This window comes from Aquila chrysaetos, chromosome 26 (assembly GCF_900496995.4).
Source record: "Aquila chrysaetos chrysaetos chromosome 26, bAquChr1.4, whole genome shotgun sequence".
NCBI lineage: Eukaryota > Metazoa > Chordata > Aves > Accipitriformes > Accipitridae > Aquila > Aquila chrysaetos.
Window position 1 is genome coordinate 972,797 of NC_044029.1, and position 17,225 is coordinate 990,021.

Here is a 17,225-nt window from a genome sequence, read left to right on the forward strand (position 1 = left end):
TGATTTTCAACACGACCTACTATCTGGAAATGTTAGACATACTGTCACGTTGAGGTCCATCTAGGTCAGTGCCCTGCTGCCAGGGACGGACAGTAGTGGACACGTGAGACAGTTTACAGGATCAATGCAACTGTGGGCTGATACCTCCTCTAAATATTTCCCTGTCTCTAGTACAATCTGCCTCAGGCATTTTTGTTACTGTGCTTGGTGGACCCAGATAAACTTTATCCCATGCATTTGTCCAGTTGCTTTTTAGACTTAAGGTGAACTTACTATCTGTGGCATCCTTTCCTCCTATGGCAAGGAGTTCCTTGCATGTGGAAGGGCAGAACTACTCTTTGGCTGAGGGTTTCCAGCAGGTTGTCTCTCTGCTCTGTAGGCAGCTGGATCAGCAAGCTCTTTGATCCACCTCTGTCACTGCAAGTGCGTGTCCGTTTGGACAGCCAGACTTGCTGTTGACATTAGAGGGTTTCCAGCAACCCCTTTGTGCTGGGGCCAGGAGTCAGAGGTGCGCTCTGGATTTTGACCGGAGGCCAGCATGGTCACAGCTGCTCCCCTGCATGCAATTGACTCCTGAACTGATGTTAAAAAAAAAAAAAAGCTTTTTCTCTGCCCCCTCCAGTATTTGTTCTCCAAGGGACAATATTGCCGCAAATTGCCTAGAGACAATTTAAAGACGACAATTCTTCTGTGCCTATGCAGTGCCCTTTTCTGTCTCAAGCAAACGCTGAAATGGGGATGTTTTGGTGCTTTTCTGATGTTCAACAGGGTGTCATGACATTAACTGTTATGTGTGGATTTAAGAAGACAGTGCAGGGGAAACTGGAAGGCGGACGTTTCTTCCTGCTTAGGCACCTCGGTGCTGTCGGCGGCTGCCTTGCTGGGTTGTTGGGATGCAGGGGGTGGATGCAGCGAAGGCTGCATCGCTGCCCGTGGGCCCTCTCCCATCGCCTCGCTCGGCGGTGAAGTGGAGCATTTCCACGGCTGCCTACCGGACGGGTTCAGCAAGGTAATGGCCTTGGGAATTATCTCTGCTTTCCAGGGACAGGAGTGGCCTTGCTGCTAATTAGCAGCTGCGCAGGTCCCTCCCAGTGCTTTGCAAAGCAGCAGTGTGATGGCGATAGGGCCAGCCATGGGAAAGGCAATGTTTAAACAGAGCCAAATTCAAAAGCATAATCTTGATGGAAATTACACGCGTGCCGTGTAGATTTAGCTGTGCTGGATATACCGGCTTCCTAAGCTACTCCGCTTGTTAGTAACATAACCTGTGAGTGTTTTCCTGCTGACCTCAATCGTGGCAAACCATGTGTATTTATATATGTGTATGTGTGTATGTGTATAAATATGTGTATATGTATGCATTCATGTATAAGTACATGCATACATATATATGTAGTGTATATGTATGTGCCTTCAGACCCCCTGCTTTCATCTATAGGTTGGCTTCTGCCGTCACTGAATAACTTGCTAATGCAAACACAGCCACAGGGTGAACATTTGCAGACTGACGTTTTAAGTCTGCTAGAATGAGAGCTTTGTTAGCTTTGGAAAGAAATACTTTCTTTTGTAGACACATGCCTAAATATATCTAACACTGCATTAAGACGTCGACAGCCTTTATAAAAGAGCTAATTGGTTAAGTTGTCCGTATAAATCTGGCCAGGCTTATAATACTCTAGTCACTTTGAGGGGATGGGTGATTTATGGTGAATGGGGAAGTAACATCATTATTTCCCCATTTTCATCAATCACCATGGCAAAGGGTGTGTGAACAGCTATTGTGCTTGTGGTAGCAAATTTTCAGCTTTGCAAGGCTGCCCAAAGGCAATGGGACAGGGGAAAAAGATGGTGGCTCCTAGCTCACATCGTCCCTCCTGCTGTAATTACAATAATACCTCTTTTACAATAGCACTCTGAGCAGCAGCTCTCTCTTTTCTGTGACAGCATTTCAGCCACACTGAGCTAAAAAAGAAATGCATCTCTTTTAACGGGACCATAAGTAGCTTTGGATGTATAACGCCTCTATAAAACTGCTTGGCAACATGATTTATTGGAGCAGGATCAGTGGTAAAAGTGACTTCTCTGACAGTAATGGATGAAACACTTTCAGCATAGCTACTCTGTCTCTGCTTGGTGCCTATGCCAACAGCAGGCTGGTTTTGTCAGTTCATTCATAATCTCTACTTTGCTCTCAGCAGAATCTGTTGCACAGGACAGGTTTCAGCTATGGCAGATCTTTTTTCCTAGTCCTCTGTGGGAGCTGCTGCAGAAGATGGGTCAGTGCAAATGCTGCTTGATTCCTAAGGTGCTGTCTGTCTAATTCCACACCCAGACCCTATGGGTAGGCATGAGTTGGGTGCATGCCGCTTCCCTACCCCTCACTGCTGCCCACCCCCCAGTTTCTGTGAGGAGAAACTTGAGTGAATGGGGTGGAAGGAGCTGCACTGTTCTTAGACTGAGTGTGAGGTCTGGCTGATCAGCAGCCCAAGGTCCCAGGACAGCCTCAGATATATCGTCTGTGCAGTCCCAGTGAGAAGACTGGGTTGAGGAGCCTGAATTTTAGAAGCAGATTTTTCAAAAGTACAAGTGGAAGTGAAAGATCCCAGAAACCACATCCTGAAAGATACCATGGGGATTTAGGTGTTTCAATGTCTTTGAGGATCTGGACTCTGATGCGTATGTATCAATCCACTGCCATGTACCAAGCACAGGATCAGGCCAGTGTCTCCTGTTTTACATCCCCTGCAGCCTGGCCTGCAGTGTGGACTTACAAGTGCCGTGGCCCTTCTCCCTCTCCGGGATCCCACAAGCCGTTGCCGCTGGACATCGTGAGCTGTGAGCCTCTCACCAACCCCACTTGCTCTGTGGGACCAAGAAGCAGCAGAGATGCTCGGGAGCTATGGAGCCATCAAGAGGCAGCTGGTGTGGAAAAGCAGGTCCTCAGCCGTGCGCTGCAGCACCCTGACCTGCGTCGTGACTTGGGTGACAGCGTGGCGTCGGGTGTGCGGTGTGACATCGGCAGCGTGACCTGACACTGGGGGTCCTGGTTCTGGGGGGGGGGCCAGCAGAGCTCACGCCTGTGCTGTGTGGGCAGCTGCACCACCCACCCTGCCCGTGCCTGGACTTGGAAGCTAAGTGGGTTTGGGTCTAAGTGAGGTGTGTGTTGGGGAAGTGTCTTCTTCAGCATATACTTGTTATCCCCAGAGAAAACAGAGAAGCATTGCCATGGCAACTATTATCCCTTGACTATTTTTCCAGAGTTTTCTAAGCTCGTTCAATTTTTTTTTTTATATCCCTAGTGTTTAGTTTAAGGCCTTTCCTAATTGGAATCCAAAGAAACAATTGAAGCATCTTCTGCCATTAGACAGAAAGTTCAGTTACCTTCCCACACAGCTGATGAAGTACAAGATCAACAGCATTGAATGTTGCTGTGAGTAAGAGAGGAGAGGATCTGAAATTTGAACTGCATCATACTCAGACAAATGAAACAAATGAAACCTGTTACCCAGAGCAAATCATTGAAATAGAAGGTAGTGTACAGCATGACAATTTTTGGCACGCTTTCCCACTGGCAGATCTTTCTAGCTGTTTAATCACTGGTTGCAGAGTTTCTCAATCCTCTTTATGACTCAGCCTTGCAAAGGAACATCTTTCCAAATCAACATGGGCTGGCTCGTTGAAATTTCTTTCATGAGCTGTAGTACTACTTAGCCAGGGTACTTTGAAGGGGCTGGTTACTGCAGTGGTGTTTATTTGGGTTAATTAAGTTCATGTAAAACCATGCCTCTCGCTCTCCAAAGCCTTGCTTCCACTTGCACACCGATACCCATGCATGGAAAACCCAAGCTGGAGGGGGAGAAAAAACCCTGTGGAGGTATAGGAGGGAGAAAGTTGATGCCCTGGTTGTGCTCGCTCTGGGGAAGGTGGGTTGGTTGGACATAGTGCCTTGGGTGCCCCATAACTCTCATACTGGCCCTTTGCCCTGGCAGATGTTGGAAGGGGAGGCTGCCAGACCCTTTCCAATAGGGCTTATGCCGTGGTGGCTGCAGCACAGTTAAACATAGAAAGAGGAAGCAGAGATGCCTCCCAGCTCCTCCAGCCCTGCCTTGAGCCAGACCACGTCTCCTCTGTGCAGCAGAGCCCAGGAAACAAAGATCTCCCTGGAAATCCTCAGCACGACTCTCCTCCCGCTGTGTTGCCATCTGCTTTGCCCAAGGCTTTGGTAAATGTCTTCGCGGAGAGCAACGCTCTTCCTCTGAGGACATCCTTGGGGCTGCTTCCCAGGAGGGGTGAAATCCTGAGCCGCAAGAGCAACTGAGACTGCTCTGAGCACCCCTGCCTGCCCCAGGAGGGGGAAAAACAGAAACGATTTTGTGAGATACTGCTCTTGGGAACCTGCCCTAAAACACCCTCCAGCTGGGATCCTGCCCAGCTGATTGCAAAACCACAAAAGCAGTCCTGCAGGTTTTGGAGCGCTTGCTTGATCTGAATGGAAAAGCAGGGTGTGGAGCAAATAGAGCTGGAAAAAACAGGTACTGCTTCAGGCACACAGGGTGCCCAGGGGTGGTTTTGTTCCTCCCAGGTGTATTTGTTGGTCTGACCATGCGTTGACCCCTGTGTAGCTTCACACCTCACCTCTCCAATCTCCCTGGCATGGCTGTGGCACTGCTCACCTTCAGGGCAGGCAGTGCCCTGTTTCCCGCTTTGTTCCTCAGATGTGCGCTCCAGGCATGATCGGTATCAGCTTTTTAATAGTTGCACAGGACATCGCTCTGGATCCAGGAATGAAGGCCAGATCTTGAACCAGGGGAGTCATTTGGCTGGAGACAGCCCTCCACAGAGCTGGTTTATTAACAGGCGGCAGGAGTTCATTTATTTTACATTGCGATGGTGCTATTTCTGAACAAGAGAGAAAAATGAAAGTTTTTTCTGTAGCATATGATTTAGTTTTGGGTTTAAAAATCTGTTTATTTTGAATGGAAGCCCAGAATGCACAGAATGTAGCAAAAATTGCACAGATATGGACAGGGATTTTTGTTCCACCTTTCAAGTTACTCCTGCTCCTGATGCTAAGGCAGTAGCATTTGAAAAGGCTCTGGATGTTTTCTCTTTCCCTGGAAAGAAATATGTGAAAATAACAATCCTGAAGAAACACTGGAGGCAGCTGCTTCCAGATAACTCTACTGAAAGCAACAAGATACGACCAGGCACACCAGGGAGATGAGGAAACTGTCCTGGGAACTGCCACCCAGCCAGAGAGTTTCCCAGTGACTGCAGCTCCCTGTCCTGGGAGATGCAGCAAAGGGATGAATGGAGCAGTCCTGATATGAAGATAAACACAATAAAAATGTTTGATCCCACAATCCATGAATCCTTTTATCATTAATAGCCATTCAACAGCCCACTGTTATGACAAACTCTCCTGGAACATCTCCAGCTCCAGAATTATGACAAGCTAAAAATGATGTCTATTCCCATGGCTATAGACAGAGAGCTGCTACTCAGCAACAAATGTACCACCAAGTGCCATAAAAATAGCCCCTTTGGAATTATTCAGTGTTTGGGACTTATAATTTCATAGGGGTAAAAATGGATCAATTTTGGCACAAAATATGCATAATATGTATTCACAGCTTTATAAATAGCATTTATAAAATTATGTGTGTAATTTTATCTTAAACTGATGCTGAGCAAACAGACAAAACAATCAACAAGAACTTAGCACACAAGTTTTGTTCTGAGGGGAAATTTTAGCTGCTGGTAACACCTTAGATAACTGTATGACTTTTGTCTTAGAAATGCAGATGTCAAAAGAGATCTTCCTCCCCTCTCCCCCCCCCTTCCTTTCTTTTTTTGACAGCTTTAGCGAAAAAAGTTGAAATTACTGCTGTCATGGCAAATGTGATGACTGTAAGCCAAAAAAGCAGCCTGGGCCAAAGTTGTCACCCCAGGCAAAATAATTCCACAGCTTTAGCTATTCTGTAGGAGAGAGGTTTCCAAATGCAGGGCTTTACATCACTTGAGGTCCCAGCTTTTGCAGGTGTGTTGTGGTTTCAGCCCAGCCAGCAACAAAGCACCACGAAGCTGCTCCCTCACTCCTCCCCCTTGGTGGGGTGAGGAGAAAATATAAAGAAAAGCTCATGGGTCGAGACAAGGACAGGGAGGGATCACTCACCAATGATGGTCATGGGCAAAAGACAGACTCAACTTGGGGAAGAAACAAAATCAATTTAATTTGCTACCAATCAAATCAAAACAAGGATAATGGGGAGTAAAACCCAACCTGAGAACAGCCTCCCCCCAGCCCTCCCGCCTTCCCGCCTCCACTCCGCTCCCGGTTCTCTCCCCCTCCTCCCGCCGGCGGCGCAGGGGACGGGGGCTGGGGTCGGTTCCTCACACCTTGTCTCTGCCGCTCCTTCCTCCTCGGGGGGAGGAGGACTCCGCGCTCGGCCCCTGCTCCTCCGAGGAGTCCCTCCCGCGGGAGACGGTCCTTCGTGAACTGCTCCAGCGTGGGTCCCTTCCATGGGCTGCAGTCCTTCAGGCACAGACTGCTCCAGCGCAGGCTTTCCCCTGGAGTCCCAGCCATCTTGGGGGGCATCTGCTCCCCTCCATAGGCTGGGGGGGGGGACAGCCTGCCGTCTCACCACAGGCTGTGGGGGCATCCCCTCCTTCCTCACTGATCTCGGTATCTGCAGAGTTGTTCCTCTCACATTCCAATCCCCCTACTCACTGCAGCTTTCCCCTCTTAAATCTGTTCTCCCACAGGTGTTACCACTATCACTGATGGGCTCAGCCTGGGCCAGCAGCAGGTCTGACTTGGAGCCAGGGAAGCTTCAAGCAGCTTCTCACAGGAGCCACCCCTGCAGACCCTTCCCCACTACCAAAACCCCGCCACACAAACCCAGTACAAAATGGAGTCACAAATGTGATGGAAATTCAGTTGCTGAAATGGTGCTCCGAGTCAGAACTGGGGTCAGTAGCTGGGACACAACTTGGATTGGCTCTTCAAGGAGCATTTGGGGACCGTGCTCTTTGGCTTCCTCTCCTGTTACTCTGCTTCCTTTCATCTCCCTCGCCCTGGCAGCACTGATGCGGGGACAAAGCATTGGTACTAGTGGGTGAGGGAGATGAGGACTCATTGGAGGCTCCTGGGTGTCCTTCCTTTCCCACTTACTGGCTCTGCTGAAGGGGAGCAGGTACAAATACGAAGGCTTTACCGCTGCCCTGCCCCAGTCTCTCCCGTCTGCCCTCGCCCCTCTGGAGCCTGGCTGCAGGCTGAGGGTCCTTCTTATCTCTAAAGGTGCTCAGTCACATTGCCAAAGCCCTAGGGAACGGTAGGAGCTAGGGGTGGGGAAGGCGCTATCTGGGGAAAAAATACTGCAACATTGGAGCAATAATGCAGCAGAACTCAATGTGAGACCTTACAGGAGAGGATGATGATTTTGCTTGAAAGCAGAACTGGTTTCGTTCGCTCACACTCGCATATCTGTACTCATAAGCAAGCTGGATGCCAGCATCCAACTGGTAGTTTACTCGGGGTCAGATTGCCACAGCCATCACGGATAGTCCCGCTGGGGACTACCCTCCAGAGGAGTGACCTGCGGCCCACCGGGAAGCACAGGGTGGAGAACTGGATGTGTACCCTCGAGGGTGCCAGCCCCACACAACATCATGCCTCGGAGCTGTGTTTGTGCAGTCTCAAGATACAGTGCATGAGCAGACATGGTTGTCCTGTCCTGACCAGAGGGGATAAGGCAGTTTAAAAGTGGGATTTAGCAACTGAGAGAGGAGAATAAAATGGGCTTCCCAGAGCGGTGCAACAGCATGAGGCAGCAACTTCACTGAAATTCTGAGATCATTCAAAATGTAATGCTTTTCCTTGGAAATCAGCATTAAAAAAAAATCGTTTTAATGAAATATGACATTTTTCTTTGGAAAAAAAGAATAGTACATTTAAAAAAAAGTTTTTCCATTTTTTCATATGATTTCACAAAAGTCAATAAATATTTTCTGGGGAAAATTACGTCCCTCTTACCATTTTACTGAAATTATCAAATGGTTTCCAGGACAACTTTCCAATAGCACTAGGGTTCACTTTTCTACTTCTTGAGGGGTCAGGGAGGTCTTGGTCAGAGAAAACAAGGGATAGACAAAAATGTCAGAACTGTGCTTTGATGTTTTCCCACCTCTTGCTAAAGCAAGAAATATTGCCTGTTAATGTGATAAAAAGGAGTGAGGCTAGCAGGGGATTTATGCCCTCCTGGAGACATGGTGTGCTAGCTCTCCTCCGAGTTCTCTCATGCTATTTCCATGGCAACTCCATATAATGATAACTCCCACTGGTTTTCTTCTTTTATCTGTTATTTTGGTCCCAGATAGTGATGGAGCTGAGGCATACATTTCTTTCACACCATTTGATGTCCATCGACAACCAAAGTAAATAATGTCCTCATTCTTCAGACCTTTAGGAAGTGCAGTTAGTTCACAGCGCTTTCGGGAATTCACCTGCAGAGCTGAACAGAGCTGAGACAGGAAAATCAGTGCTACAGATGCTCAGAGGAAGCTACAAAGGATGAACGCTCACTGTCAGCACAAGGGGACAGGATTACATCCCGCTCCTGCCTTTCTCCTCCCCTTGGCCGGGGTACCAGCTGGAGGCTGGGTAGGAGGCCACGGTGAATGGGAGGATGGATGGTTTGGGTGCAGGGAGATGCATCTCAGCTGTCTTGCCCACGGAGACAGGAGGTTGCTCTGCCTGACTGGGAGATACTCCCATCCCCCCTGCTGTCTGTTTGTGATTGCAGATCTGGTCCAGCTCACGAGACAAAGATCAGGAGCTTCTCCCAGGCAGAGCTGCAGCCAGAGAAACCGTCGGCCAAGTGTCCCTAACCCATGACTTCCTCCCTCTTACGAAATCTCTGCAGCAAGCTGCTGCTGGCTGATCTTACACAGCAGAAGTGGCAGGCGTGCAGCTTGTTCTGGGAAACCTGTGCTTGCTTCATCTAGCTAATAGGACAGGACAAGGCAAATTGTCAGGATCAGGGTAGAGACTCCACAGAGAGCCTGGAGTCCAGCTGCCAGCATGGGCTGTACCTAGCTTCTGTGCTTGGCCTGCAATTCAGTCAGTGCCAGGGAGGGCAGGACAGTCTGAATGAGACGACCTATCCCAAGCATCCCCTTACTTCATGTCCTGAGAGCATCCAGGTGTTTTGGCTATCCTTATTTCTTCCTACAGAGATTCCCGTTTAAGCAAATGTTCAATGCCAGTTGAAAGGGCATCCTCCCTCAGGAAGGGACCTTAAACCCCACTGACTTACGCTTGATAGTAGTGCCCCTTCTGAGTAAGGCTGCTGCTCAGAAGAGCTGTCCTACTCTGTTTAGTCCTCTCTGTTCTGTAAACCAGCTGTTGCTGAGAGCTTTGCTGGGGCTTTGGCTGTTTTAACAGATGGAGAGGCTAATTATGCAAGAAGTTATTCAGTTCTCTGCTGTCAGAGAGATTTGCAAGGATGGGAGTATGTCAAGGACCAATGCTACTCTGCTGTGAGAGTGGTCACAGCAACTGCATGGAGCAGTGGGGAAGATGGCACTGCACCTGCAGGGACCACGTAAAGAGATCAGGACAGTTTCTGGTCTGAAACCTTTTGCTGCTTAACTTCACCTCATCGACACCCAATGACAACAGTTAACCCCAAGGAAAATGGAAAAGGAGCCAGAAACTCCGTGCTGTGATTAGCCTCTGCTCCCAGGTTAGACAATGTACTTGCTGGCTGGGACTGGTGTCCATCACTACCCAGGTAACGATAAGCCACTGGCTCAGCTGTGGTCCCAGCCTCTTCGTGCATGAGATGATGTGTGTTTGCAGGGGCTGGTGTGGCTCAGCCTCCAGCTCCCCTGCAGTGACCTGAGTCAAGCCGGGGGACTGCAGGCATATGCAATTATCCAGATGCCACCTCCATTACTAGGGGAGGAAGGAGGTCACAGTAGTTTGAGTCTTTGAGTGGAAGCAGCCCAGGTTTGAGTCTCTTCTCTGAGTGACACGGAGCAACTCACCTGGGCGTGCGGGTGAGCGGTCTCCTCGGGATGGTGGAAATCTGCTCTTGACCTTGTGCCCTGAATGGAGGGAACAGCATTTCCCCATCATGCTGGCATGGCAGAAGGATAAGCCCATGAAAGATCTCCTGTAGGACTCTTAGAAGTTCAATAGCCACATCAAAAACAAATGAGGTCACCAATACAAATCCAAGTTCAGCACCTTGTCCACATGTATTATGATCATCCCATCTAATCACAAACCATTCCCCATCCCCCAGGGCAGAAGTGGGGTTGAGGCAGTGGGGTTAAACACAGCAACAAATCTCTGCTAAGAGGAGGGCCGCAAAGACATGTTTCTAAACTCCTTGTATAAAATGTTTCTGAAGTTCATTTTTTTTTTATTTCTTAGGATGTTGGTAAGACACATATACCCATGAAAGTTATTCTTTCCAGCCTTAGACATACAGATGCCTCTAAAGTGAGAACTAAAGCCACAGAAACTTTTGTCATTGATTTTACCAGCAAGAATTTAACTTTTTTGTCCCAGATTTTTACTTCAAATGTATCATCATGCTTCTATTAATTTCAATGTGAGCATTGTATGCACAGTTGGAGGCAGAGCATGCCCCAAAAGCTGATTACATTTGAAGAGTGCACTGTGAAAGAGAAATCAGGCGAGACACTATCAAGGGTTTCATCTCTTTGGGATCCTGTAAAGGAGCATAGAGCTTCTTTCAGCATTTCCTCATTCATTCAATATAGACAAAGTTGATTCCACTTTTAGAGATTACCACCAGACAATAAAGACAAATGATATTCAAAAAAAGGCAAGATGCATAATGAAACTTGCAGAGAGAGGACCTTCCCCTCCTCCCACCCCACTTGTCTCCAGGATTTGGAAAGAATCATTTGTAGCTAGAGCCAGGGCTGGGCACCTCACTAAATCTGGCTTTAGGACTCCTCCTGTCGGATGAAAAATGTGATAGTCACCAAGATACGAAGCACTGATCTGGTGTGAACTCACTCAAACACTTTGAATAGATTAAAAATGGTTCATGCTCTACCTTCGTGCGTTCTGGGTAACTCAGCAGAAATGGAACCATGTGTCCCCAGTGGCTGCAGGTCCTGCAGTGCCCCCGCCGCATTACTGAAGATCCCAATATCAGGGTAAAACAGAGGTGGTTCCAGATTTCTGGTCCTCACACGGGACAGGTTTTAGTCCGTCTTTCAGAGAACTCACTAAAGCACAGGGGGGGGCAGAGCTGGTCTCCTAGGACAGAGGCAGGGCAGCAGGGAGGGTGACACTAGCACCACGATGCTGCAAGAGCTACGGAGGCAGCTCCCAGGTCATCTGAAGCAGTGTTGTAATTGCCCCACGGTCCTTCCAGCAGCTTAGCAGCTGCCCATGCTGTGGAGAACTGAGCATGCCCTCACCCACCACACTCTCATCTCACAACCCAATAGCTTGCCGCACTGCCAGAAACTCACAGATAGGTCTGTTGTGCTGGAAAAACCTTATGCTTTCATCTTGTCCATAGACCACCCAGTAGAGCCAGGTAGATAAATCCATACCTATTCTATCCTTTCCCCTTCAAATCAGTGCACACATCCTTGAATCAGTGACTACATCTGCTTGTGAGGTGACTTGCGCTTAAGAGCTAGGCATTTAATCCTGGCCCTGCCAAGGTCTCAGCTCACACAAATCATTTGCCATTTTAAACCCGAAAGTCAGGATGTAACAAGGGGAACCACAACATAGCCTCGATATATAGTGATGATGGTGGTGATGGGTAAGGAGGAGAAGGGACACAGACAGGTCATGTTATCTACCTGCAGCTCCTTGCAATGTTATCTACCTGCTGCTTCTCTGCGTAATAAAATTGTCCTGCCCATGTTGCTGCCAGATATCACCAGCTCTGCCACTGGGGATCTCCAGTCCTGCTGACTGGCCCAGTCCCACCTAGGCAGGCCCAGCAACTTGGTGGCCTCCATTTGGGAGGCTGGACAGGATGGGGAGCGGAGCTGCCTGGCCAGCCAGGCTGCCAGAAGCACGCCTGCTTGCTGCCCTACCCCGGTGACTGTCCATCTCCTGAGGCCTCATGAGGCCCCAGGAGTCTGGCGCAGGGTCTGGGGACTGACTGACCCTCCTCGCCCACAGACGTCTCTCCAGAGGTGGGCAGGAGGTTCTCCAGGCAGCCATTTCTCTCCAGCAGCTGCAATGCAGCCAGTCAGGAAGAGGTTAGTTGAAATCAAACCAAACTGTGCCTAAAATAAAATGAGTTCAGAGACAAGCTTTTTGGATTGCTGTATAAAACAAGCTGAACGTCACAGTGGAAAAGCTTCATTTTTAGTCTGGAAAGTTTTAGTGTGGGTTTTTTTTTTTTCCTATTGGAACATGCTGAGTCAAAGAAATCATTTCATGGGAGCAAAATTGCAGATTTTTACCCAAGTTCAATGAAAGGCCATGAAATAACTTTTTTTTTTTTTTTAATGGTTTTAATATTAAAGCCTTAATGAGATGCGGGAGTTTCTGTTTGGTTTTTTTTCCGTTTTTTTTTTTTTTTTTTTTTTTTTTTTTTTAGTGACAGCAACGAGTTCAGCCTGTTTCGCTCTGATCCCAGGGAGGTGCGGACCCCTCCGCCCGCGGCAGGAGCAGCCCACGCCCCCCTCCTCAAGCCCCGCCCATCCCCGCCCCGCCCATCCCGCCGGCGCGAAGCCCGGGGCTCCGCGGGGCAACGGCGCCACCTGGCGGCCGCGAGGGCACCGCCAGGAGGAGCCGCCCCGGCGGGTTTCGCCCCTCCCGGCAGAGCGGCCGGCTCCTCTCCCCCACCCGGCAGAGCGGTCTTGCCGCCGCTTCCTCGGAGGAGCCAGGAACCTAAACCCAGCCTCCTACCTGTTTTTGAGGGGGGTTGCTCTCAATCCTGCCCGAATCAGCCCCGCGGGAAGTGGCCCGCCGGTCTGGAGAGCACCGCGGGTACCAGGCGGATGCTGAAGGCATGCTGGAGCCGGCGTGCCTGGTTGCTCCCTTGGCCCCAGTCTCAGGTGGCTGGGTTAGGGGCTGAGGGTCCGGCTCCTTCCGGGCAAACAGGCAGTGAGGGAGGGTGGTTCGGCACTGCTAAAACCAGACTGCCCGCGGGAACAGCTTGTCTCTTTGCTCTGATTATAGAGGGGTCCTGGGTTGACAAAGGGACACTGAGCAATGCCGCAGTGCCTCGTTGCAGAGATTCAAATATGCGTTTGTTCAGTCTGGCAAAACCAGTAAAGAGCTGATCTGCAGGAAAACGTGCTTCTTACAGCACTGAGCAAGGAGCAGCACCAGTGTCAAGGATGCTACCCAGGTCCCCTTCTCACCATGACTGCAGATCTCACCCTAAATCTTCAGCATTCTTCACACTCCTGCTCCAGCATTTGAGCCTCAGTGCAGACATTTTTGGGGGCAAACAGCAGACAGCACCGCATGTTGGAGACATGGCATTCTATTTCAGCTCTTGACTAATTCATTAGAGAACAAGATGCCCATTTTGTAAGCCACAGCCTTTGCTTTCTCCTCAAATGCACCTGTCACCAGTTTGATGGGAGAAACTCCTCAGCCAGGCAGAGCCCTGGCTGACTCCAAAGATAGATCCAGATAAGATCAGCCTTGCCGCTTGGGAAGGCAGCACCTGCTCCACACCTGGCACTTCAGAAAGCCTTTTGCAGAAAACAGCACTCATATCTAGCATGGTGCTTCACTCATCACCATAGCAAAGGCGAAGCAAACACCAGTTTCCCTAGAAACTACAGGTGGCACGTTGACTTTAAGGGAGGGAGAGGATCCCACATAGGACAGTTCTGGGTGCAGAAGGGTGAGTGTGCTGCAGATAGGGAGAGGGGACAGGACAAGTCCCAGGCACACAGTGACCAGGGTGGTCAGGGTGCAGCAGGGACCCCCAGGAGAGACTCCCACAGCCACTGTCCTGCATTGCTCAGTGCAGTGGCAAAGACTGCCTTGGGGCAGAGGGGGCTGAGTCCCCATGGTTGGGTGGCCCAGTAAGGGCACACGTTAATTGAGCACAGCTGGTCACCAACCCCAGCCTGGGTGGAGTGATGCAGAGCAGCAGGTACCCAAGAGCTGGGCTTGCTGCCACCGGGGCACACCTCCACTTTGCATTCAAAGCCCCCAGAAAGCAAGCAAATGCCGACAGGGCCCTTGGACTTCCTTCCCCATGGCTCCCTGCTGGGAGAGGCAGCTGCCACTGCAGCCCTTGGGTCACGAGTGGCCTTGGGTGCTGTTTCTGGCTCCTGCCAGAAACCACCTGCCTTAGAGACGGAACCTCAGGACTGTTCAGTCCCTTCTGTTCGTAACCACGCAACTTCCTCCAGGGCAAAGGGAGTAAATGGGGAAAATGAACCTGAAGAAGGTGGCAATGTATGCCAACCACATACTGGGCTGCATGAGTAAAGGTGAAGTCAGCAAAGTGAGGGAAGTGGTTATTCCCCTTTATTTAGCACTTGTGAAGCTGTATCTGGAGTACTGTGTCCAGTTTGGGTCTCTCATTGCAACAGAACTTGATCAAGTGGAAAAAGTCTGGCAGGAGGCCCACTGAGAGAGTTGGGGGCTGCTTGGAGCATGTCACCAGGAGAAGAGACTGAGGGACCTGCTCAGCCATGAGAGGGGACCCAGTTGCTCTTGTCTATTAAGTAAATGGATGCTATAGAGAAGATGGGACCAGACTTTTCTTAGAGCTGCACAGTGAAAGGACAAGAGGTGACAGAGAAGTTGCAATAAGGGAAATTTTGATTAGACACAAGCTTAAAAAAAAATCCCAATGAGAGTGATCAGACACCAGCACAGGGGTCCTGAGAAGCGGTGGGCTTTCCACCTTTGAAGATATTCAAAGCTTACCTGGACAAGGTTCTGACAACCTGGTCCAACTCTGAGGTGAGCCCTGTTCAGGGCAGAAGCTGGACTAGACCTTTCCAGAGGTCCCATCTGACCAAAACCTTTGTGTGACTCTCTAATTCCACTAAGCCTACTAAAATGCAGGAAAGAGCTGGAAATGAGGAGGAACCCTGTGGCTTCTCAGAACCACCAGCTCCCTGCATGTGTGGGAGCTTATGCTTTGAAGAGAGCTTGGGGCAGAATAAAGCAAGAGGCATCCCACAGGTTACCCACACATGACCTACACACCAGCATCTTTTAGATCTCATGTTTGCCTTTAAGACATTGCAAAGCCAGTTCCTTCTTGGGGAGTCTGTGTGTCGAGAACAGTGTAAGCTAAGCAATCCACCTAGCTGGGTAGAAACGTAGGGGAGGTTGATGCTCTGATGCTGCCACTTGCTCCTTCGGGTGTTGGTCCCCTCTAGGTGCTGCTCACAGGCTGTAGTGCAGCTACTCAGGGTGGCTGAAGGAGACTCTGCTCCCAGCTGTTCACCTTGCTTGTATCAGGGCCAGGAAAATGGGAGGTGTTTCTGCTCTTCAGCTACCTCTATTTCTGGTCCAGTGTGACGAGGTACACTGAAACCTACAGTGTAGGGTTTGTATGGGAGAAGGTGACTGCTGTTGTTGGGGACTGGACACACCATCTGTACTGTCAGCCCTGCTGCGGGGACAGTCACCTGTGGCAAAGAAGCACCATGTACACTTGGGCCAACAGTTGCCACATCCAAGACATGGCCCTGTGATTCTGTTCCTTGGGGGACAGATCTGATTAAAGTGATCCCCTGGCCCCTTGAGCCTACAGACCGTGGGTGCACGAGGCTGTGCCAGCCTCCCCACCAGCTCTGGTTACTCAGGCACAGCCTGAGTCACTGTTTGACACTGCTCTGTGTTGAATACTGAAACAGGGACGGGACAGATGGCAGCAGGAGGGCTGTCTGAGGGAGGGAGGCAGGAGTGGCTGCCAGTGACCCATCACTCATATGGAGCAGACCAGAGGGGATGCAGCTTTTCAGCACTTGCTTCAGAAAAGGTTGGGGGGGCCCCACGCTTACCAGGCGTCGTGGGTTCCCTGTCCCATGTAGCTGCCTCCTGCCACCCCAGGAGACCAACGCTTGCTTTCTTGGTCCATGATCAGCCTGGCACGCATGGGAGCTGGACATGCTCCCTAGTAACTCTGCCTCCAGAGCCTGAAGGAAGACGCAACCCAACCACAGCCGCAGTGGCTGGCAGCGTGCTCCTCCCTGCCTACAACCTGTCCTCGGCATCTCCTGCCTCAGCTGAGGGAGGGGGACTCATGTACCACCCCTGTGCCAGAGCAAGGGCTACAGGGCTTGCTGAGAGAGGGTGAATCCCTCCCAGAGAAACACCTTGTTTGGGAAAGGTGCCACCGGCTGCCAAAAGGGGAGCTTTTTTGGCAAGCCAGGGAGCATTTGGGAGGTGAACCCAGCAAGGTCCTTCACTGTTCCAGGCCTTGGCACCACTGGCCTGGGTCTGTGCTCCAAGGGTTTACCGTACCCTCCATGCCCACGCCTGGCCGGGCACGTGGAGCCCTACAGCCCTGGCAAGTCCGTGGGATGGTGACCCTGAAGGTCCTGGGTCCGAGCGGTGCCTCTGCCCTTCGTTGCCCTTTTCCCATGACATCTCTGACCTGAAGTTCAGCTGAGTTTATCCTGCTTCCTGATAAGCCTGTCTGCTTTCATAATCCAGGTGTGCTCCGTGCCAGCCCTTCTCCAGTGTGTACATTTCTGGTGCTCTGGTCTCCTTGAACAGGGAGAGGAGGGACCAGAAACCAGAGGGCCCTGAAGGCAGTGGACCTGCAGCCCCCCCCACCAAGGGAGCCCTTTGCAGGAGAGAGGGTAGGGTTGAGCCTTACTGGATTTACTGGCCTTCCAGTGGGCAGATTTTAAGAAAAAACAGCACAAGGATCAGACAACCTTCCTGCCTCCTCCACTCACTTGTGCCTTTCAGGTCTAGCCTGCCTGTCCCCACCAGTTCAGGATTTCCCTGGGACATGTGTGTGTGTGAGTAAGTGGCCAACTGGTTTGGTTTAAGCTCAGTTTTAAGGAAAGAGGAAACTGCTGCTTTCCCAAAAGCCTTTCCCGAGGTGTGAGGAATGTGCAGACTGGCACCACCCCTTTCCTGCCAACGCCAAGTTCCACAGAAATTTGTATTTAATTTGGCATTTAAATCAGCCCTCACCCAAAGCTGCCTTAATATTGAAAAAGTGCAAAATAACTCTGGGCAGATTAGTATTTGTGTTATTACAGAGGTT